Source organism: Dermochelys coriacea, chromosome 5 (genome assembly GCF_009764565.3).
Source record: "Dermochelys coriacea isolate rDerCor1 chromosome 5, rDerCor1.pri.v4, whole genome shotgun sequence".
Classification (NCBI taxonomy): Eukaryota; Metazoa; Chordata; order Testudines; family Dermochelyidae; genus Dermochelys; species Dermochelys coriacea.
The window spans coordinates 76,334,210-76,359,014 of record NC_050072.1 but is presented as its reverse complement, the minus strand read 5'-3'; the positions used below and the strand labels follow the sequence as shown (position 1 = coordinate 76,359,014).

General features: G+C 38.4%; 1 protein-coding gene across 5 annotated transcripts in view; it reads left to right on the top strand.

Moving 5' to 3' along the window:
* The window catches only part of DTWD2 (DTW domain containing 2), a 176,769-nt gene that overhangs the window by 143,235 nt on the left and 8,729 nt on the right, over nt 1-24,805 (top strand). The window lies entirely within an intron of this gene.

Sequence of the window (24,805 nt, the reverse complement as noted above, 5' to 3'; positions counted from 1 at the left end):
ATTTGTGATAGGGGCCTCAGTAGAACAAGCAGGGATTGTTCATAATTAATGCACTTCTTTTATACAGAAGTTTTCACTTTTTCATTATCTCATTTTACATGCTTTTGAACTCAACCTCTTCAAATCGAACCTTTTTGTTCTATAAGTTTAATTGTTCACTAGTCCATTAATTGCCTACACAAACATTGGAAATGTGATTGTAAGATTTTTTACCTTTTAATGTTCAGCAATTCAAAACTTATTGCCAGGTACTTGCTATACTTCATATGCTATCTGCTGTTCAACAGACTGTGTAAGGTAACAGTCCCATATTACGTTTGGAAAAAATATCCATCTTTACCTGGTCGTTCCACAGATCTTCCTTTCACTGCATTATGGGTATATAATTCTTCTGTGATCTAGCTGTCATTGCTGTTTTACAAGTGCCTCATCTGCATGAACAATTCCTGGTCTGTGACTTTCTGTAGTAATTATGGGACAAATTATGGCCATTCCATCATTGGTGCACAAGGTATGCAGGCAGACTCTTTTTACAACCATTGCCCTCCTGAACAACTATAATTTGGCTACTTGTGCTTCAGGAGCACAAGGGGGAGTCAGCACCACCTCAGCAGTACATATTGTCCAAGAAACGAGCACATTTTGTACAACACCTAGAACAATGGCATTCTGGTCCATGACTAGGGCTTCTAAGTACTATAGTAATACAAATAGTGGCTGGGAGGGATTGGGAATTCCCCTGCTCTGTGTCAGTCATCAGCTAAAAGGTTTACTGGGGGAAGTGCAAACGATGTCTGTTAGGCAAGTAGCATGAGATAACCAGTGAGCACACTTTTCCCCCAGTGTCCCTTGAAACAATATATATGCTCCTGGCTACAACAGATGTAACACTTCAACAGCACTCAGGTACTATTCCTCTTCCTGCCATCCTACTACATCTTGCTTTGTAGAAGCCTTAATTTGACCTGATATTTCCTATTTCTCTGCCACAATTCAGTGTTAGTCTACTGTTGAAATAGTACTTTCCTGAACAGTACTGACTGCCTCTTCCATATATTGTAAATTAAACTATTTACCCGAAGCTCCTACCTTATTTTCCTTCATACGTCTCTTGGTAATGCTGATTCTCAGTAAAATGGTCTCCAGGCAATATTTTTGTTCTGCATTTCCTAAACTCCATGGTATTTCTGATCTTCCTGCGTCTAACCTCCACAGTGTTGTATCTTTTCAGTGCTCTTTTGTGTTGCTTTGACTAATGAACTTTAGTTTTTGACTTATGAAGTCATTTCTTCTATTTCCAAGATTCTTTTGTTGATCACATTCCTTATCTTGTTTCACCTTCGCCATCTTACACAAGCTGGATTTCACCAGTCTCCCAGTATCATTTTTCTTGTAGAGTACCTGCATTTCTCTTTTTTCGGGTTTTCAACCTATGAAAACGTTGCACCCATTTTGTTCAGCCCACCCACCTGAAAGTTCACACAGTGGGAAACTTTGATATAAATGATATATTTTATTTGACAATGTTTACTAAAGTTGTTGCTGTTGGTAATGATTATACTACTATCCCTTCAACAGTGTAGTATACCCACAAAGCAAATTTCTGCAGTGTACTGGGGGACTGGTGGCTGATGGTTTATTTTATTGTTTAGAGCAAAAATTTGTAGGTGCATTTCAACATATAAAAACTTATGACCGGTGTCTGTTCCTCTCATTCATTTTGATTAATGATTCAATGAAATTACTTGCAAAGTATTTTTACATGCATTATTTTACTTAGTCTATGTAAAGGCTGGTCAAATCTGGCCCTTAATTTTAAATTCTAGTTTTAAACCCCTTATTCACATTAGTGAGCAGTTACTTGCAGGAATAATCCCTTTGACTTCAGTGGGACTACTCATGTAAGTAACTGCTTATCAGTGTGCATATGGGTTCACAGTCTGACCCTTTTATTACATGTCCACCTTTTTTTTTAATATGGACAGCTTTTTGAGCAAACAATCAAACAGAGCTACAGTATAGGGAATGGTTGATCATATTTCAGGAAAATAAATTTCTCGTTTTACACAAATAGTTTAAAAAGTAAAATCCAGGTCCAAATCCTGAAGTCCATATTGTGCTTAGGGAAAACTCACTGAAGTCAATGGGTAAACAAGAATTTTCATTCATAGTAAATAAGAGATTTGTTTTCTGGTTTGTAAATCCCTTCAATTAATGAGAAAGAATGCCAGACTGTGTAGACTACAGAGACCTTCATGCATTAATTAGGAATTAACCTCAAAGGCTGGAGCAGTTACCTGCTATGATTTGAAGGAAGAGAAAAATAAAATTATGTGCTAAAATTTTATCTATGTAAAATACTTTCTAAAACCTGAAGCCTGGATTTTCCCAGTTGACAGGTGTTTTCACTTAATTCTGAATCTACTGGAAATAACTAACTAAAAGTGATGAGTGAACCTCAAAAGGTTTAGGGGTTAAACTCATTTAAGACTCCTACCAAAAATCCAAATCCAGTGGGAAACTTATTTTCATGTGCATGTGACACAGCACTCTCTCTGGCTACTACCGTTTGCTTTCCAAACTCCAAACAGCAGCTGGATGATCTTCAGTCTGTGCCCCACTGTGACTCCAACCTTTCTGCGATCAACACTTTCCACCCTTGACCCGCTCTTCCTGGGCTTCTGTTTCCACTAGGAATACTGGAACATTAACCTTGCCGTGTCAGATCAAGTTACCACATCTGGTATCCTGGCTTGGAAGTGGTTGGAAGATGGGGAGGGCAGGAGAGGAGGGGGAGAGAGACTGTAAGTCAATTGCCAGTTCTGAGGTGCTGTACATGGGTGAGGGTAAATTTTCCTTTTGCCCTGTGACAAACAGCTTATGTCCTGAAGCATAAAATTGATTATGTATGTATAACTATGGCTAGTGGGCCAAGTCCCGGGCTTAGGAACATTGGCTACACAAATACCCTAGGTCCTTCATGGCCTGCCTTCTTTATGCAACAGTGGATGACTGCACTGACCCGACAGGGCAACCCAGAACAGCCCCAACTAGAATTAATATTTCTGTTGACATTAACTGAACGTGATCCTACGTTCTCATATCATGGGACAGCATTAAAAGAAGAGACTGCTCAGCTTTAACCTTACCCTTTATAACCTCATTTCTATCTATATCTTCTCTTTTCAAGGGTTAATAATCCTAGTTTTTTACATTTCATCAGAAGCTCCATTATGACCATCTTCATTGCCCTTCTCTGGTATTTCAGCTATCTTTTTAAGGTGAAGCTATTAAGTTTGAACAAAGTACTTCATCAGGATTCTTTTAGTGGTACTTAGTTAAAATCTATTGATGGTGCATGAGCTACAAAAGAATCTAGCTGACACTCTTCTCTTTATACTGCCTCTCTAGCACTAACAGGAGTAGAAGCTTATTTTGAAGAACTGAAAGATCTTACTCTGAATATACACAGGGAACTGAACTGTAGAGTAGGACAGTGTAATTTAAATAGTCACTTGTCTGAATATGTTTCAGAGTAGCAGCCGTGTTAGTCTGTATCCGCAAAAAGAAAAGGAGTACTTGTGGCACTTTAGAGACTAACAAATTTATTTGAGCATAAGCTTTTGTGAGCTACAACTCACTTCATCAGATGCATGCAGTGGAAAATACAGTGGGGAGATTTTATATACACAGAGAACATGAAACAATGGGTGTTACCAAACACACAGTAACAAGAGTGATCAGATAAGGTGAGCTATTACCATCAGGAGAGCGGGGGAGGGGACCTTTTGTAGTGATAATCAAGGTGGGCCATTTCCAGCAGTTGACAAAAACGTGTGAGGAACAGTGGGGGGAGGGAATAAACATGGGGAAATAGTTTTTTGGTGACTTTGTCCTCACCCATAACTATTTCACATCTGGGGACAACGTATACCTTCAAATCAGCGGCACTGCTATGGGTACCGCATGGCCCCACAGTATGCAAACATTTTTATGACTGACTTAGAACAACGCTTCCTCAGCTCTCATCCCCTAATGCCCCTACTCTGCTTGCGCTACACTGATGACATCTTCATCATCTGGACCCATGGAAAAGAAGCCCTTGAGGAATTCCACCATGATTTCAACAATTTCCATCCCACCATCAACCTCAGCCTGGACCAGTCCTTACAAGAGATCCACTTCCTGGACACTATGGTGCTAATAAGCGATGGTCACATAAACACCACCCTATACCGAAAACCTATTGACCACTATGCCTACCTACATGCCTCCAGCTTTCATCTAGACCACACCACACAATCCATTGTCTAAGCCAAGCTCTGCAATACAACCGCGTTTGCTCCAACCCCTCAGACAGAGACAAACACCTACAAGATCTCTATCAAACGTTCTTACAAGTACAATACTCACCTGCTGAAGTGAAGAAACAGATTGACAGAGCCAGAAGAGTACCCAGAAGTTACCTACTACAGGACAGGCCCAACAAAGAAAATAATAGAACGCAACTAGCCATCACCTTCAGCCCCCAACTAAAACCTCTCCAACGCATCATCAAGGATCTTCAACCTATCCTGAAGGATGACCCATCACTCTCACAGATCTTGAGAGACAGACCAGTCCTTGCTTACAGACAGCCCCCCAATCTGAAGCAAATACTCACCAGCAACCACACACCACACAACAGAACCACTAACCCAGGAACCTATCCTTGCAACAAAGTCCGTTGCCAACTCTGTCCACATATCTATTCAGGGGACACCATCATAAGGCCTAATCACATCAGCCACACCGTCAGAGGCTCATTTACCTGCACATCTACCAATGTGATATATGCCATCATGTGTCAGCAATGCCCCTCTGCCATGTGCATTAGCCAAATTGGACAGTCTCTGCGTAAAAGAATAAATGGACACAAATCAGATGTCAAAAATTATAACATTCAAAAACCAGTCGGAGAACACTTCAATCTCTTTGGTCACTAATTTGTTAGTCTCTAAGGTGCCACAAGTACTCCTTTTCTTTTTAGGCCTAAAAGTGGCAATTCTTCAACAAAAAAAACTTCAAAAACAAACTCCAATGAGAGACTGCTGAATTGGAATTAATTTGCAAACTGGATAAAATTAACTTAGGCTTGAATAGAGACTGGGAGTGGATGGGTCATTACACAAAGTAAAACTATTTCCCCATGTTTATTTCCTCCCCCCCCCCCCACACACACACTGTTCCTCAGACGTTCTTGTCAACTGCTGGAAATGGCTCACCTTGATTATCACTACAAAAGGTTTTTTTTCTCTCCTGCTAGTAATAGCTCACCTTACCTGATCACTCTCGTTACAGTATGTATGGTAACACCCATTGTTTCATGTTCTCTGTGTATATAAATCTCCCCACTGTATTTTCCACTGAATGCATCCGATGAAGTGAGCTGTGCTCACATAGTTCATGAAAGCTTATGCTCAAATAAATTTGTTAGTCTCTAAGGTGCCACAAGTACTCCTTTTCTTTTTGTCTGAATATATCCACTAGAAGCAGCAGGAGAAATCAGGGTGGTTGTGGGGAGACACCTTAGTGCAGGTCTGGAATTGTATGTTGAGGAGGCCAGGGCTGGCCAGTAGAAGGAGTCAGTGGAAGGGACATAAAATAAAGGGCTCCTGATGCAAACACTGAAAGTTTTGCAGATTCAGATCAGGTTTAGGGTTGCAATGTGAACTAGTTCTTAGGTTCAGTTCACTCATCTGTAGTCAAAAGGTGTATTTATTGGAGGTTACTGATGTAGTATTTGCAATTTTTTAAAAAAGGGGGAGATAGCGATAGAGGCCTAACAAATATAACATCCCTCATAATTAGGAATTTTACCAATTGCTTCTGATTGAAATAAAAATTTTGTCGGTCCTGTTTTGATTTAAATCATTTTGTGGATTACTAACAATTGGAATGTGTGAAGGGGAAAAAAAAAACAAAAAATAGTTTTGGATTGCATTGATACCAAATAAACAGACAAAAATAAGTCCATCAAGGAAGCAGGAAATATACTTTGTTTTAAAATCCTAGAGCTTCTACAGGAAACAAAAATCATTAATGTTCTTGTAGCTTTGAATAAGGAGGGGTGAGAAATATTTATTGCTTGTCTCTCTGCTTTCCTTCCTGTAGTTCATATTCTTGTGGTTAGTGCAATATCATATATATGGAGAATATGCTTGTATAAATTTGCAAACTACAGATTTGTAACCCTTATCTCCACTATTCTCAATCTTCCTTACTCATTACTAACAAAACCATAAATATTTGTAAAATTCATAGTACTGTCACTTGCAGGTGTCATCATTTCTTGGTTTTATTTATTTTTTGCCTCTTTTTTTACCATTGGAAGGGATTTTATCTCCTCAGACTGGCACTGATAGAGTTTTCTATACAAAACCTGGCTATGGGCTTCTAAGAGGAAATAAAAATTTGTTGTCATCCTGGTGGTCACTAGATGGAAAGATTATTTTCTACTTGTGGTTACTGATGTTTGATAAATCATGTTCATTTCCAAAGATTACTAATAGTTGTAAGTCTGAACCTTACTCCTTATAAACTCAACTTCCATGTGACAACTGAAATGTGTTTTATTTTTTATTGCAATAGATCTTCACGTGCCCTAATTACTGATGTACGGTGGAATAGAAATCAAAACACACTGAGTACATGTTCCATGTGCACAGCCTTTGTTGCACCTGAAAAATAATTGCATATTTTGCTGATGTATTGTGGCTTTTATTAATATAAGAAAGCCTTCAAAAATGATATATAGGGCCAGGTCTTTTTGTTTTTAAAGTAGATTGCAGGATTGGAGCTTTAGGTTCCAATTCCATAAATGTTTGAATGAAATTAATTTTACAAGCATGAGTAGTACAAATGAGTTCAATGGAACTAGTCACGCTGGTAAAGTTACTCATATGTGTTTTCAGGATCAAGCCTTAGTCATATTCATGAATATTTAGTTTTTATGAAAATGACCATGTAGTTTTTGGTTGGAAGGAACCGTGAATTATTTTCTCATTTTATATTTGTGAATATTAGACACTTTGAAAAAGCCTAATATTTGTACTTTAAATGTTTATTTAATTTTTTGTATCGATTTGTATTAGGTAGTACTCATTAGGTAGTAGGATACATTCAGAGCATATTAATATTCAAAATACTCTGACTCAGAAGAAGCCAAATACAGATTTATTGTATATACCATCATCTGTGCAGAGGTTGCACAGCTGATCAGATCACTATTATGCACTACCCCTACGTAACTAGAAACTGTAGAATCTGGGAACTTAATTAAAATATACAGAATTATCCATAGTGGAGCTAATGGAAAGGCTGTGCCGGGGAAATGCTAACATATAGTGGTATTCAGCTGTGGTAGTTCAACCAGAGAAAACTTAAGATCTGTGATACCCATTTTGTATAAACATCTTTTATTCTTGAAGTACAGAGATAAATTACTGTTAATAGTAGGACTGTTGTATATAGCCTGTTACACATTCACTTCCTCTTTGTCTTCAATATTCTCTTCAATGAAAGCCTTGATTTTGGGGTTTTTTTGTTTTTGTTTTTCACAGTCAAACGATCCCAAAAGTCCTCTCCCCACCACCACCACCACCACTTCCCAAGTATAAGAGAGAGACCTCAGTCACTAAATCCAGAATGATTTTTTACATGTTGGCATTTTTTTTTTGCCTATGTTGAATCTCTGGCTTAGATTACACAAGAATAACGGTTATTCCCTTAAAAAGTTATTGTCTGGGGAAGTTCTCCTCTCAATCGGTCTTGTGCTCTTAGATTTCTCCTCAGTTAGAGGTTTCCTCATTGCAATTCTGAGGGCCCTTCATGTAAAGGGAGTATTTAGTCATGTTTAATTTAACGGAAAACTGCAGTGGAATATGAAATAGTTTCCAGTTATTTGATCCAGTATAAAATATGAGCATATCACAAGTTGTTATCTTTAAATAATATTATATACCTACCTGACTGGCTTGGCTGTGCAACTAAGATTTCGAGGAAGATCAAGAAGAAATAAATCCTTCCTTCACAGACTACAGGACACTGGAGCCACACAAGCATTTCCTGTGAGTCTACAGTAACTCCTCTCACTCTGTGGAGTCCTGTATGGGGGAAAATGGTCAATGACTACATGGATTCACCAGCCCCTCTTGCAAGCACTCCCTGCATGTTGAAATCAAATGCAGAGTTCTGTCATTAATAGGGGGATGCTAATTCTCATTATGCTGATCCAAATCTTGCCCTATTACCCCAGCAGAACCCTACAGTTGTTCTCCTGGCCATAGGGCTTTCGTGACTAAGGAAGGAAGGGCAAAACTTGGGCTGGAAATAATAAAGCAGGCTGGAGCTGTATTGTCTGCTGATGTCATGTTACAAGATGAGGGTCAGAGCTGCAGGAAGCTGAAGCCAGTTTGAGGGTTTATTTACAGCAGGTCTCCTTTCATCAGTTTCCTAGCTTAAAGAAGATCTTTGTTCTCCACTAAGCAGCAGTAAACCTGGGGGGAAGGCAGTTTCAGAACTCATGGAAAGTAGGTATATCAGCAGGTTACACTCTGTGGATTTCTTTGTCTGTGATTGGTTAGTTCCAATGTGCCTATCCTGTTGCACATATTCCTCCAGTATATTAAGCTGGTAACAAAAAATAATTAATAGCAAATTTACCAAAAATAGCACCAGAATTAGAGCCCCAACAGAGCATGCCTTTTATCTCGTTTCCACCTTCAAATCCAGGAAGTTTACATATTGTAATTCCTGGTTTTTGAAATAGCTCCTCATTTTAACATTTTCTTTGTCTTTTATTTTGAATCTCTTTAATGTAAACTTAATGTGAAACCAGATAGTTTCACAGTGCACCAGAAAGGTATAATCCATTGTAAATTCCTGCTCTGGTTTAACTGAGAGGCTGAACTTCACCCCATGTGATTACAGAATCTCATCAATTATAAATGACACTTCAGTGCTGAGAACTGAACTAGGTTACGGTTACAAAGATATTGAAGCTTATAATCTGGAGCTGATCTGTTGCATTATATGCAGTTAATACTAAGCTAAATTCACAATATGTAATTACATATTTAAATGTATATTCAGATGTGTGTGTTCTATATTTTGATCATTTAAACCATCATTCCATCATAATTTTAGCTGGTTGGACACATAAGATCTGACCCAAAGTTCAACCAAAACTTAAACCCAGTCTGATACAAATCTTTCCTGAGGTTCAAAATAGTGCAGGTTTTATTTTTTCCATTTTCAGATACCTGTGAAGTTTCTGGTTTCTCTAAGAAGTATCAATATACAATAGACCAAATTCTCTGTACTGCCTGAGTAACTAGGCTATGCCCAAAGGAATGCTTCTGGGGTCAGAGGTGAGACAAAGGGAGGAGGAGTTTGAGGAGAGGGTCCCTGGCTTATTTTGGACAGTGAGTCCATGACTACATAGATCCACCTGTTGAACACCATGGTCTGCAGCAGTTCTTCGTAGCCACTGTGTTTTTTCTCTCTCTCATGTGCATGGACATTTGGCTGGAAATTTTTGTAGTCATGTCACCGTTAATTGTGCGCGCTCAAATTTCACCCAACAGCACAGTGCAACGCAAAGTGTGAAGATTCCCTGAATGTGCTCTCTGCATCCCGTTCCATGCACACACATGCAGCAGAAAAGCACCTCACTTTCTCTGGCTTTCACACAATGCTTGCCCAGAAGGGGCTCAGAATTTGTACCTGTATGAAGATCTTTCCCAATTCTAAGATCTAAAGGAAATCTCCAGAAAGAACCCAACAAATTGTTTAGACTAGAGAAGTCTGAGAACTTTGAATAAGTGTCTAAATTTGTGACTTTGTTTATGGTGTATTAAAAAACTATGAGGTTTTTGCAAACCGTAAATTTTAATTGAATGAGTAGCTTGTAATTTCCTCATGCTATTCATTCAAATACCAGCAAATGTGCATTTTGATTACAGAAAGTTAGAGACCTATATATTGCTCATATTTTAAAGTATTTGTGCTTGTGTTCAGCATGTAACTTGTGTATTATTACATCTGAAGCATTAAGCAAAACCTTTTGGTCTTGAACAGAACAAATTGATCCAGTAAGTGCTCTATGTAAAGAACTCCCATTAAAGTAACTGGGAGTTACTCTGTATTTGGGGGTGCTAAGAGAATCCTCTTTAGGCGAGTCTTTCTTTATTTTCAGTAATTTGTGAAACTGGATGATCAGCAGGAGAGACTGTCCTTCAGCAAATTAGGGGATAACTTGAATGAGAACGGTCTGTTTTGTTTGATTCATCTCATTTCTGGTCAGCAGAATTTATTGCTTCTACTTGGTGACTTTTTCTCTGACTGAAAGGTCTCGGGTAATTTGCCAGATGTCAGAAGCATATGTCATCTTATGCCTTGGGTGCAGGGCAAAATCTTTGTTGTTAACTTACTTTTACTGCTTTGGCATTCTTTTCATAATTATTTTTTAACTCTTCAGTTGAATTTCATATTTCTGAATGTGCCTGTCCTGTTGCTGGAATGTTTGGTTGACAATAACAAGGTTAGTAGAAGTATGTCCATGCTGCTCTTGGATTTCTGAAGATCTACTTGAGTTTGTGTTCATAATAAGCAAATACTTTGAATTTTAAACTGTCTAGTTAAATGAAGGTATTTTTTAAAATCACACTATACATATTTTTTCTGAATATTCCTCTCCAGAGCTCCTTCAATTTCTTTTTCCATTTTTGAAGGAAGTACTTACTTGCATTAACAAATAATGAAAACTAGTGAAAGCAAAAGTAATTAGTGTGTTCCAAAGAACAATCTCTATGGACAGATACTATTTTTTGACATTGAGCAATTTAATTTTCCTTCTGATGTTTTCCAGGCTTCTCATATTTACAGGTAATTAAAGTTAAATAGCTGTGACAATATGTGTAGTTAAATTTTCTTTCTTCATTTCATGACCCTGTTCTCTAGATCCTTATTCCGCTCACTGACTGAATTTTCTTGTAGCACTTTCCTCCTGCATTAATTATTAAAAGAATAGAGCTGCATAAAATATTGATCTGTTGCCTGACATTCATTTTTGAAACGTAAGCAGAGCAAGAGGTAATACAGGAGCCATTTCAAGAGCTTTTCTTTCTATTAATACATAAACTGATGCATGAAAATATATTTCACTGAAAATGGATGTTCATTTTATTTTACTAGGTGTTAAGTATGCATTCCATAACAAACTTTAAAATATAATTATTTTTCCACAACATGCTGTCTTTTGTTAAATTTCTTCCCCCATTGTAGCCAAAAACCATAAAATCCTCTTCAAGATAGACTACACTCCAGCTAAATTTGAGATTGCCTATGCCTGGGTTTGTGACTGAGTCTAAGCATAATAAAATCTGTTCTAGTCTTAGGCAGTGTCTTTACTTTAAAAAAAGGGAAACGGGGCATTCTTATCACAAGTTAACTAACTTGAGGTAAAATCCTAGTGAAGATGAGGCAGACTGCAGTTTGCACATTAGTTATCAGATCAAGTTCAAGCTTAGGCCTCCCTGAAGGTATAAACTAGACCTGCTAACTCTTACAAATACTGCAGCCTGCATAGTCTTCACTAGATTTTACTTCAAGTTATCTAACTTGAGTTAAGAATACACCTTTTTTGTTGTAGTGAAGACCAGGCCTTAATTTTCTATTGTTTCTCCTGTTTGTAATAATCTTCATACAGAAGAGCAAGAGAAAATCAGTGGATAAAAGCCAAGCAAAGTAAATTTTGTTACATTTGGTTACATGACTGTGTAATCACTAAATTTTCCATTCATAGTTTGTTTTCTTCCTTATTAGCTTTCTCATAATCATCTCATTAAATAATAGGAAAGGGATTCTTCATTCTTTCATCTTTAACAACAGTACTAGGTATATGTAGTGTTTTTCTTCCATAGCTCTTGAAGGACTTCACAAAACGGGGTAAATATCCCCATTTTACAAATGAAGAAGTTGGGGCTCACAGAAGCAAAGTGACTTATCTAAAGTCACACAGTGAATTGGCGTCATCTGCTGATTCATAGGGCAAGGTTCTTTTGAGTGGCATAGTAGAAGTGGAAATTTGGGTGGGCCCTGACTTTCGGGTGGACAGGCAATGACCGACTGTGCTAGCTCAGCTTCTCCCCGATGCTATGCCCTCTTCCTAGCCCTCGTGCCCTGAGACAAAGGGCTTCACCTGCCGAGCTGGGCACATGCATGGGGCGGCTCAGAAAATGGCAAAGCAGAGCTGCCGAAACATAGCTTTCTGAAGGGTGAGCACATAGCTCCGTCCTGGATTTCAGGTGCCCAAGTGATGCTCTGGGCCACTGTGGCAGAACTATACCCCTACGCAGATTTGGGTGGGCCTGAATGCTAAGTGGGTGAACCACGGTCCACCCATGGGTATGTCCCTGGTCCTTTCTTCAGTGAAGCAATGTCCATAGATCCTAGCACTTAATCTTCAGCCTGTTTGAAGCATTGGAGGCATATGCCGACTTATTAGCCCCTATCAGCAGCCTAGGCTTCTGCCACTGAAGAGGCTGCCATTTTAGGTTACATCCACAGATCTGGATTTTCAGCCAGTTTAACTCCAGAAACTTGAAATAATTCTATAGTAAGTTGAACATATGCCTGCTGTAGATCTAAGGTATCAAGAAACACTTATATTCTTTTTGTACATACTTATTCTTCTCGTATCATTTACTCAAGGTGGGCCAGATCAGTGGGCCTTACTAACTGACCAAAAGAAATTTCCAGGTAAGCATGCATAAATTTTCCTAAGTCACTGGTCTGAACACCTAACTAGTTCTTACATTTTCAAAGCACCATGCAAATCTCTCTTAATATTTTTATGGCAAACATTAAGGGAAAGGGCTTGTGCTGAAGTGTTAGCTTCCTTCTCTTCCACCCTCACCTATTACATGCAACCATGAGAATGAAAAATACGTTGATGGGGTTGGCGGGGGGAACCAACACACAAAATACTATCAAAAGCAATATAGTTTATCATGAATAATTAGTCCAAGTCAAACTCCCTACAGACTTTAGACATATTAGGAAAATGACCAAATGTTCTAATTTTAAAAAATGTTATCATAGAATATTTATCATGATGCTGCCTAAGATGGTAGAGTCCACCTTTGAGGTACTCAATTTTTCTATTCTTAAATCACCTTCCAGATAAAATTAAAAATGAAATCACCTTCCATAACTCTGCTCTGTTGAGTCAATGAAGGCTACTAACTGATATGACAAATAAGGATGTCAGTTGTAGATTCTGAATTCATTGCGAAGGCAGTGTTAGTTTTCTTCCATTAGGGTGCTTTACTCTTTCCTCAGTCAGAGACCATTATACAAGCTCATCCTTTATAAGGCCCTTTGTTTATCTTGGAAGGAAAAAAAAGTAACCTTTCACGATATGCATAAAATACTATATGGTTGAAATTATGATGTGTGTGTATCACAACTCTTGGGAGACTGAAGAATTGAGAGTAAAAATAAAGCTGTTTCATGCCTGATCTTAGAAGGTATTGAGAGCCTCTTCTGAGGTGCTGGGTACTCTTAGCTCCTGATGAAACCAAAAGGAGTTAAGGGTGCTCAATACTGTACTTCACAAGATTTAGTTCTTGATAAGAACTATGACAGTGATGGTGATGAGTGCTCTGTAAATCCCTAGATATATAGAATAGTAACCAGCAGTAAACTGCTTTAACAAACAGAAGGAGCATGTAGGGAGTCACTAGAAACTCTTCAATATATATCCTTCATCCTGTACTGTATGAAAGAGAGGGTCACATTTGGACTAGGATGGTTACTAGGGCCTAATCCTGCAAACACTTTCTACTGAGAGTAGTGTTTACTACTACAAGGAATTTCTTTGTCATTGGTCCTCCTCATAGAGGTAAGCAGCACACCTAATAGTATAGCATGCTCCTGTTCAGGAACCTCAAATCTTACCAACATTCATATCTTTTAGGATCTAAAAATAGCAAACTTGTTTTCTTTTTCAGTGTGTTGATTTTTGCTTTAATAGTTATTTGAAATCTGGATTTATCTCCTTTTTTGTAAGCAGGTTTTCTAGTATAGTTTATCTCACAAAATACAGGATTCCTGTTTATGGACCAAATTCTGCAGTCTTTACACAGCCAAAACTATTGTTGAAATAAATGGGAGTTTTGCCTGTTTAAGTATTTCTACCAATATAAATAAAATCCTATGTATGATTTTGTTTAAACTGGATTTTTATTTTACCACAATTTTGTCTCGAATGGACAGTCATATAACATTGTTGTCCCTGGGAGTGAAGAGCGATAGAGAACACATTTTAAGGACAGAAAAGTTCTTTGCCTGTCTGATTTCTTTAAAGGAAGTGACTTTCCGTAGACCCATATTCACTTGTCCAATGCTCAGATAAGAACTTGTGTTCAACAGATTAACCAGGTTGAAAAAGGACTAATTGTTTGAAACAACGTCAGAGTACTTAGAAGCCTCACAGTTTGGGATATGCATGTGTGTTTGCATCCACACTGTATTTTCAGGGATCAAAAACAAACAAACTTTTGGAAAAGCTTCTGTGTCAGATTACATAAGCAGGGCTGGGGGGTCTGTGTACTGTAGTTCTACTTTTCTACATGGCTTGCTTTCAAATACAGTTGATCCCCAGTGACATGGACCAGACAAATCATGTGCACATCACAATAGTGCATCCTTAGTTATTCTCACACAGAAAATAATGTAAAAGCAAGATCAAAATTCTCTAAAATATTCAAAAGCATTTTTTCAGAAAATTTAGCAAGCGGTTGGTTAAAAAAAAAGTAGTAATATCCTTCATACGTGAATCCAGGAAATTATAGGGTAGTTCATTTTACCTTCATTCATATTCTCTCTTGTGCAGTCATTGTAAAGAGAGAACTAAATGTAGAGATGAAGCTTTTAAAACAAACCATTTTGTACGGTAATGGAAGAAAGATTACACGGTTGCTTTGGGTTATATTCTGCCACCCTTACTCATGTTGAGCTATACCTTATCTAGTGAGTTGATTTCAGTTAGACTACTTGTGGAGTAAATAATACTCCATGTTAATGTGGATGGTAAAATCTGTCTCATTAATTGTTGGTTATGAAGCAAATGGACAAGAGTACTCCTGAAAATACCTGGAAAATCATTTGAGAATTCATTCTCATAAATCTCATCACTGAACAGATATCCTGGACATCACATTTACATAACTATGAGAGAGAGAGAGAGAGAGAGAGAGAGTGTGTGTTAGTAAGGAGCCTCTCTGCTCTCAGATGATCTCTGCAAGAGCTAGTGAGAGTTGCCCATCCTTTGCCCAGGGAAACATGGGAGTTATTACGGAGTGGTTCCCCAGTTACATACGGGTGAAAAATAGCAGTGAGTAGGCAGAACTATGTCTTGCCACTACCACACACTGGTCCTCAGAGATGGTTGATCCTGTTGGGGAGAGAATAGTAGGCTACACCCTTTAAAAGGTTTCCACAGATGACTCTTTCCCTCCCTACCGTCCAGTGCAGCTCTGAGACAGAATGCCTCCCTATGCTCCTCCTGGGTGGTGCAGCTCTGCATCATTCCCAACTCAGGCCTCTGGCTGAATGCTACTGTGTAGGCCTAAAGCAATAGATTGGTTAGGAAGAGGGGAAAGGAGACAAAACAGAGAGGGATCTGGTAGAAATTGTGTGGGGAAAATACAGAAAAAGGATGTCAGCTAAATGGAAATTGAATGAGATGTTTTCCCTGAGGTTTAGCTTGGTGGCTTTGGAATGTGCAGGCTGCAATTTATAATAAATTTGTGTCAGCAATTTACATATGGCAGAATGCACAAAGGTAGCATGGATACATACAGATGTGCAATCAACAAAACATGAAGAAAAGGGGAAAGGTTTTTGTGACATCCATTTAGTTTTTTGACTTTGCATTTATGACAGTTGTATGACAGTTATTCCCTACAGAATTTGAAAGAGAGAGCTCTTAAAATGTCACTTTAAATTAAAGCTAGGATGTTTGAGAGAACTAACTTATTTATGTTCTTGATGTAAATTTCAATAGTGTGCTGGGGTTTACTTTGCTCAGTGTTTTTTCTCTGTCACGAAGGTAACTCATGGAACTTTATTTAGCTACAAGGTTATGAGATTTTTGCATTTTAGAATATGAAAAGAAATACAATAGAAAAAAGTCACTGTTAGCCTTTTAGGCAAAAGATAAATGTGTAAACTCTTAATATTGTGAGCCATATATTCCCGTTCCCTGTCTGGCTGACTCCCCTCCTTTGGGGGTGATTTTTGCGCCAGTGCTACAAAAAAGCATTTCCTGCATTCCCCCTAGCACGTAAATTGCAATTGTACCTAGCCTTTGAGATAAGTCTGCAAGGGGTTTGTGTGTTTAAATTCCCTGCTATTTCCCCTCCCCTGCACATGATTCCAAGGGCCAGGAATAATCTAGCTCGTATTTTCCTGGTTTTAATATTAATTCAGCATTTAATATTAGTTCAATAATTAAACCTATAAATGATACCAACCACTGCTACCGGTAAAAAGAATGACTGACTACTAAAGGTTGTCATAAAAATAAAGGGAAGGGTAACCACTTTTCTGTATACAGTGCTATAAAATCCCTCCTGGCCAGAGGCAAAACCCTTTCACCTGTAAAGAGTTAAGAAGCTAAGGTAACCTTGCTGGCACCTGACCCAAAATGACCAATGAGGGGACAAGATACTTTCAAATTTGGAGGGGGTGGGGGGAAACAAAGGGTTGTCTGTCTGAGATTTTTTTGCTGGGAACAGATCAGGAATGTAAGCCTTACAACTCCTGTAAAGTAAGTAAGTAATCTAGCTAGAAAATGCAAGAGATTTTTCTTTTGTTTAATGGCTTGTAAAATAAGCTGTGCTCGATGAAATGTGTATTCCTGTTTGTGACTTTTTGTAATTTAAGGTTTTTTCCTAGAAGGATTTTCTGTGTTTTGAATCTGATTACCCTGTAAGGTATTTACCATCCTGATTTTACAGAGGTGATTCTTTCACCTTTTCTTTAAATTCTTCTTTTAAGAATCTGATTGATTTTTCATTGTTCTTAAGATCCAAGAGTTTGGCTCAGTGTTCACCTGTGCCAACTGGTGAGGATTATCGTCAAGCCTTCCCCAGGAAAGGGGGTGTAGGGCTTGGGGGATATTTTGGGGGAAGATGTTTCCAAGTGGTCTCTTTCCCTGTTCTTTGTTTAAAACGCTTGGTGGTGGCAGTATACTGTTCAAGGACAAGGCAAAGTTTGTACCTTGAGGAAGTTTTTAACCTAAGCTGGTAAGAATAAGCTTAGGGGGTCTTTCATGCAGATCCCCACATCTGTACCCTAGAATTCAGAGTGGGGAAGGAACCTTGACAGTTCTCAACCTTGAATTCACTCTGAGGCTATGTCTGCACTGAACTTTTGTCAGTCTGGAGTGTGAAAAAACGCCCACCCCCCGCTGACAAAAGATTTACAGGCGAAAAGTGCCAGTGTGGAAGTGCTTTGTTGGCGGGGGACGCTTTCCTGCCAACAAAGCTACTGTCCCTCAGTGGTGGTGGTTTTATTTTGTCAGCAGGAGAGCAATTTCCTCCTGACAAAGAGCAGCTACACTGCATACCTTACAGCGACACATCTGTGCTGCTGTAAGATGGGCAGTGTAGACATAGCCCAACACAGATGAAGGGCTACCTTGTTGCAAACTGGACTTATCTTGTAAAAAATGAACATTCAGAAACGTGCTAGGCTCCTCACATAACCCATCAAAGACCCTTTCCTTGCTCTGAGAAGCTTACAATCTTATTATAGCAAAAACAAAACAAGTATGAGGCACAAACAGTGTGAAAGATCAGTATACAGTGGGACAAGGTTACTAACCAGATGGTCATACTATGTTCTTATCTTGAAGGGTGTGTTGTATTTCTAAATATATTTTTGGATGAGCGTACATTTTGTTTTGAGGTTAGAACTAATGAGAGAGAAGTGGAGCTGGGTGCATAACTGATTTTTCAGTTCTGAAAAAAAAAGTTCAAGTTGAACAAAATTTTTTTCAGAATTTTGGGCAAATCAATAAAGTTGGGGAAATTGTTTCAGGTATTAAGTCTGCTGCTGAGCAAGTCCTGCCAGCAGAGGCGTGAGGACATCAGCTGCTGTAAATCGGGCAAGGCCAGACAGTTTTGATATGTAATCCTAGCTTGAAAAATCATTTCATTAATGTTGAAACTGTTCATTTAGATGTCTCATTTTCATTTTGACCAAAACAATTCACCAGGATCAACACATTCACAAAATGTTTTGATCAATCCAAACCTGCATTTTTAAGTGAAAAAAATAGTTTGGCTGAAGAATTTGGCTGAGCCTTTAAGAGCAGTGTGGAAGGTAAGTTTCATGAGAATAGAAGAGATTGAGAAGAGGTGGGACATTAAGATGGAAGGGAGGGATGGAGACAGTATATTCAATAAAATTATATACGATCTCTCTAGTCCTAATAAATTCTACTATTCTTAACCAGCATGAATCTCAATCGCACTGTGTAATTGTAGTATGATTGGCCTGTAGTCATATTATGCCAAACTTATACTCCCATCAGTTCTCAAAAGCTGAACAGGATGACCTGGGTTGATGCTTGAATGGGAGACCTCCAAGGAAAACCTAGGTTGCTGCAAGTGGTGATGTTAGTATCAAAGGGACCTGGTCCTGAGAGGTGCTGAATCATACCCATACCTCCCACTCAGGTCCTCAGTAAGTGGAGCAATGAGCCAGTGTTCCACCATGTACTGGGAGAGCACTGTGTTGGTAGAGGAGCCAGCTTACATATGAGACATTAAACCAACATAAAACTTGTTATCATGGCTTTCAAGGCCTTGGAAGCTCTAAGCCTTCTACACAGTTGTATACAGAAATTAGATACTCGATTACATGCAGCCCTAGACTTCTGATGTCTTGAAAATCAAGCCCAAAAATATTGGTAGCTCTTCATGTAGAAGAAGAAATGCTAACTCCAGTGTCCTGGCCAATTTGCAATGAGTAATTGCATTTGGCTTATCTAACTTTCCCCTCCAGCTTGAATTGGTTGAAGTATTCTTAATTTCCTTCCTTAAACTCTTGTGTTTATCCTTAAACTCTTGTGTTTCCTTCCATAAACTTTTGCTGAGTGCTGTTACAAGACTTCTTTAAGAACATAAGAATGGCCATACTGGGTCAGATCAAAGGTCCATTCAGCCCACTATCTTGTCTATCGACAGTGGCCAATGCCAGGTGCCCCAGAGAAAGGGAACCTAACAGGTAGTGATCAAGTGATCTCTCTCCTGCCATCCATCTCCACCCTTTGACAAACAGGCTGGGGACACCATTCTTTATCCAACCTGGTTAATAGCCATTAATGGACTTAACCTCCATAAATGTATTCAGTTCTCTTTTAAACCCTGTTATAGTCCTAGCCTTTACAACCTCCTCAGACAAGGAGTTCCACAAGTTGACTGTGCGCTGTGTGAAGAACAACGTCCTTTTATTTGTTTTAAACCTGCTGCCATTCATTTCATTTGGTGGCCTCTAGTTCTTATATTATGGGAACAAGTAAATAACTTTTCCCCCTCTGCAGATGTATAAGCATATAAAGTACATATTCAAGAGGTCCATTTTTGTGTCCCTTTAGATTTATATTATACTGTATGTCCTAATGTCTGGAATCAACAATTGTTAACAGAACTTGTTTAAATATACAAAATATCCCACTAAAATGCTGCAGTAATCAACCTTAGAAATAACAAGCATTTATTACCATGATGAAGCTCCCTCACCCATATGCAGAGATGTGCTTTGCAAAGAACATTCTTGTGAGTGGATTTATGCTACTGGCTGGGAAAGCAATAGGTGGCTCTTTAGAAGCCAGTGCTGTTCAGAAATACCTTGTAGTACGTGAGCCACTGCCATGTCAGATTCCCTTGACTTTTTCCCCCACAAGCCTAGATGCGGGAAGCACACTAGTCAATAATTCTTGCCTGGGGGAGGATAAGAAAGGATTTTAGTGCCCAATCCTGACTTTCTCCAAAAACAGAAATACATACCCTTCATTCTTCAGTTTCTGGCCCAAGAAGCCACTGTGGACAATGGGTAAGGAATATACAGATAGCTTCAGAGGAGAGGGAGGGAGATAAGTCTCCAAAGGGGAGAAGCTTTCTGAGGAAGAAAAATCTGACAGCTGAAGTCTCTGTCATTCCCCAAGGAGATGAGAAGGGTCCTGGTGGTGTGTCAGCCTACTGAGTCCTTTCCTCAGTCCCAGCATTTGTTGAAAGAAGGTGTGTTGGATGGGGATTGAATACATTATGGGAATTGACTGGTTGTTGTATGACTGTATTTGGAGGGTGAATGTGGGAGTTATCTATATCTTGGGTAGTGAATATGAGTGGAGGTTTGTCTTTTGAGGGACTGAGTGAAAAGTTGGGGGTGCTGAATGGACCTGCAGGGCTGTCTCATTGAATTTGTGGGGTAAGTGAATAAAATATGTGGAGGGAGTTCTTATTTTATTATTTGTGTTACCATAGCTCATAGGAGCCTTAGTCATGGATCAAGACCTCCAGGAATGAAGGATGAGGAAGAGGGAAGAAGAGAGATTTTGGTGAATGTACAGGTTCTAGAGGGAGAGTGAATGGCAAACATAGCAGGGGGTGAGGAGGAAGGGGAAAAAAGATCATCCACAGTGGAAAGAGACACACACAGACATTGAAAATGACAAAATAAAAGTTCACTAATATATGTAAGCCAGGAAGGAGCACAATAGAGACAGGTTTAAGAAGTTTCATTTTAAAAAGGATTTAATAGAAAACTGATGTCAATTGTTACTATGATATAAAGATAGAAATATACTGTTTACATAATACACAATACCTTTGTCTGAATTGAAGGGTGTTGGGAATTCCTTGCCTTTTTGGGATGGATTTCTCTCTAGATACTGCTAGACCACCATTGCCAGGGGCTTAAAGACGTTTCTGAATATATGGTTTTGCCTTTGAAATGTACGAGATAATACCAAAATCCATGTTCCTTAGGGAAACCAGCTGGATTCTTCTAAAAAAAAAAAGTCTTTCTTCCTTAAACCCCTACCTTGCCCCCCGCCCATCCGAATCAAATCAGTATTTTGTAGGTTATTCCAATTATATTGAAGAATGTAATTATTCTTTCTTCCTGCCAGCATATCCATGCATTCTCCTTGCCTCAGTTTGGCTCCTGAGATGATAGCATTTATTAGCACATTGAAAGCTGATGGCCTCAGTCACCAAAACTCCAGAACTGTTTGGAACTTCCTTTCTTACAGATCCCTCATAAGTAAGGAATCTGGAAGTACTTTGGAGAAGGGACTAGGATAAAGAACAGGGTAAGGAAGGGGAGAGGATAGTTACCCCAGGTTAGGAGGGCAAAGGAAGGGAATGGAGATGAAGAGGAAGGGACCAGGCAAAGTGGGTAAGAAGCCATTGGCAACTAATGTACTGAAGAGGAATTTCAATCTAGTGATATTCTGAAATGAGCTAAGAAACTGGTTCCTTAACCAGACCTTAGGAAATAGGAATTGGCCTCCCATGCCTACTCATTTTGTAGGGTTTATTGTACTAAGAAAATGAACAGTGTTCCCTCAAGGATTTGGGAAAGGAACAGATTATTTATGTTAAACCCTACAACTGAGGTTATGAAACAAGTTAACTCATAAGAGAAAATATATGGAAATTATAAAAGTAATGAATAATTTCTGAATTCTCACACAGACTAATGCTACAAAATCTGTCATTTCTCAACAGCTGTTTATAAAAGCAATAAAAGCTTTTGGAGCTGATAAAACAGACAGTCTAATGGTTGAATTAGATTTATCTTTCTTAGAAAATGTTTTACTTGTGTGATAGTATAAAGTGGTTATCACTTTAGGCAGAACCAATAAGTCAGTAAATCAGTTTACCCAAAGTAGCCTCATAAATTATATGAATAAATTTGATTTCTAATTTGTCTTTCTAAAACATGACAAATACTTAAACGGGGTAAATACAGTCTTAATGACTGAGTACAACATGCCCATATATGGAATATTCTATGCATTTAATTTTAAAAGAATGAATATGTGATTATATATAGAATATAAAATAGCATTTAGTTTCTCAGTACTCTGTTCTTGTTTTGGAAAACAAATTGTGGCAATGGAAATTGCACAGTAGCATTTTTTTTCCAAAAGAAAACATGGAATGCTGAGAAATGCTGTTTTACAATCTGTATATTATATATGCTATCTATCTTCATTTATCAGTTGCAGTAAGTCTGAATGGCCATTGTAATGGCTGTGGCAAAATACTCAGCATCTCTCAGGGTCAGGCCCTACATTCTAATGTTTATAGATTACTTCACTAATATTAAGCTTCTTTTTTTTTGCAGTAAGAACTCAAAGGAACTCAGGTATTTGACCGTTACAACATTAGGTTGTTTTAACACATAAAAACAAGGGACCTAAATGCTTGCATTTTCAAAAAGGACCAGTGATTTTCGGTGCCTCTCCTTTTTAGTGAACAGTTTGAAATACTTAAAAGCTGAAATTTTCTCCTGATATTCAGAGAACTGACACTCAGCACTTCTGGAATTAAGGACTGTTAAAGTGTGTGAAGTTGGGCTGCAGAATCATCAGTCACTGTTGAAAACTCTAGGGCAGATTAATTGAAAATCTCTTAAAATATTGAGTTGACTATTAACCTGATCCATGCTAAACATCACTACTCAATCCCATTGCTTTTCCTTATATTCCATCCTCTTTCCTAGTTTTGTATATTTCCTATTTAGATTTTTAACTTTATGAACTGGTAAGAAGGTAGGGTCCTTGCCTTGAAAAGTTCCACCCATGGTTTTAGCAATATACAAATAAGAAATTACAAGATAGAATTTCTCACATAAATAATTTCAAACAATTTTCTTAATAGTACTGATTTTTAATTCCTTAATGTTTTACCTTGACTTTATGCTATGAAGGTGAGATTCCCAGAATAATAGACAGACTAGTGCTAACTCTATTCAAGCTAATGTGTTAAGAATAGCAGCGTGGATGTTACAGCAGCTCGGACCCTGGGGATCAGATGAGTTTGGACTTGGGTGGCTAGTCCAAGCCAACATCTGTGCCACAATTTCCATTCTACTATTTTAGTGTGCTAGCTTGAACAGAGCGAGTGCAAGACTGTTCACTTGCTCCCACCTCCCAGCTGCAATGTAGAGACAAACCCATGGATCCAATTGCAGTATCTGGCTCTTGGAGGATTCTAGTGGGAATGGAAAGGAAAAAGAATCATGTAGCCTGAACAGTTCTTATACCTGTAAGGTTACGTATTCGTGTGCAACATGCACTTGTCACAGATAACAGGTTCTTTTTTAGGCGGCTACTTAAGAGTTAATTGAAAAGTTGGAATTTGGTGAAACACATAGAAGCTTTAATACAGACAACTGTAATTGAAATCATAGGCAAGGATCAATATACAAAACTGTTAGAAAAAGATTACATTAAAGTGGTTTCCTACGTTCCTTCTTACAATCTTACATCATGCATACTTACAATTTATGGAGACCATTGCCAACAGATGGAAGGGAAAGTAAGTGGAGGCCATCACAAGAGAGGTCCTGATTAAATTTACATGTCTCGGGGACCCAGTGAACATGAAGAAATGGGAACTGGTTGTAGTATTTTGTGCCCTTTCTTATGATAATAGTACAAATATATACCAAATGTGATCCTTTACACTGATTATAATAGGGTCAATAGCTGCCCCTATCCATGTGGCCTTTGGGGTGTCCATGATTATGTATCAAGCATTAGTATTCATGATTTACATCACTTATTTCTTAATTCATATATGTACATGTGGTCTAACTGCTTAGATACTGCATAGCAACCTAATAGCTAAAGCCCCACAAAACTCCCTTCTTGTGGAATCTTGTGGTGTACGCTACTTATTTGAGGTGACTCACTTGTCTCCCAAATTGAGAGTGCAAAATATATGACCTGGAGTTCTCTCCTTAGGACTACACTGTTCTACTAATTCCCAGCTTTCAACTACTCCAACAAAGCCTTAATCTAATATACCAGGCCTTTACTGCAGCAACCTTAATGACCCATTTACTTATGTTCACCTATTTGCCCCCCTTGCATATTCCAAGCTAAAAAGCAATATATCCCTATCAATCTTATATTCTAATGTCATTTTAGCTCTCGTAAGCATAAAATCAACCATGAGACAGAGTCATAGGTCATAAGATTAGGTCAGAGGTCAACAATCAAAAGGTTCAGAGAGGTTTGCCCATCACTTAGCCTTCAGTAGGCCAGTAAGGTAACATGTTTTACCAAGTCAAGATCACCTATCTCACCATTACATGCTGCCACAGTTGACTTGGCAGAGGCACTCTAGCTGAAGTTTTTTTGTGAGGGGTCCTGAGTTTTGGAATTTGCTTCTCCCCTTTGGTCTGCCAGAGCCCAGATTTGTTAACCTTTTGGGCATGCCATAGAGTCCATCTTTTTTTCTTACTTCTTGAGGAAGTCATGGGTTGAGATAGCTACATTTATGTGTGATACTTTGTTAATATTCATGTTGTGATTTTTAATTCATGGAATAGATACCCAAAGTACTGGATGGGAACCTATTGTAATAGTCTAAGAAATCAAATAGAATATGTATGTCTTAGGTTTTGTGAATGATTTCTGGCAAACTAACTTATACAATTTAGTGCAAGTTCC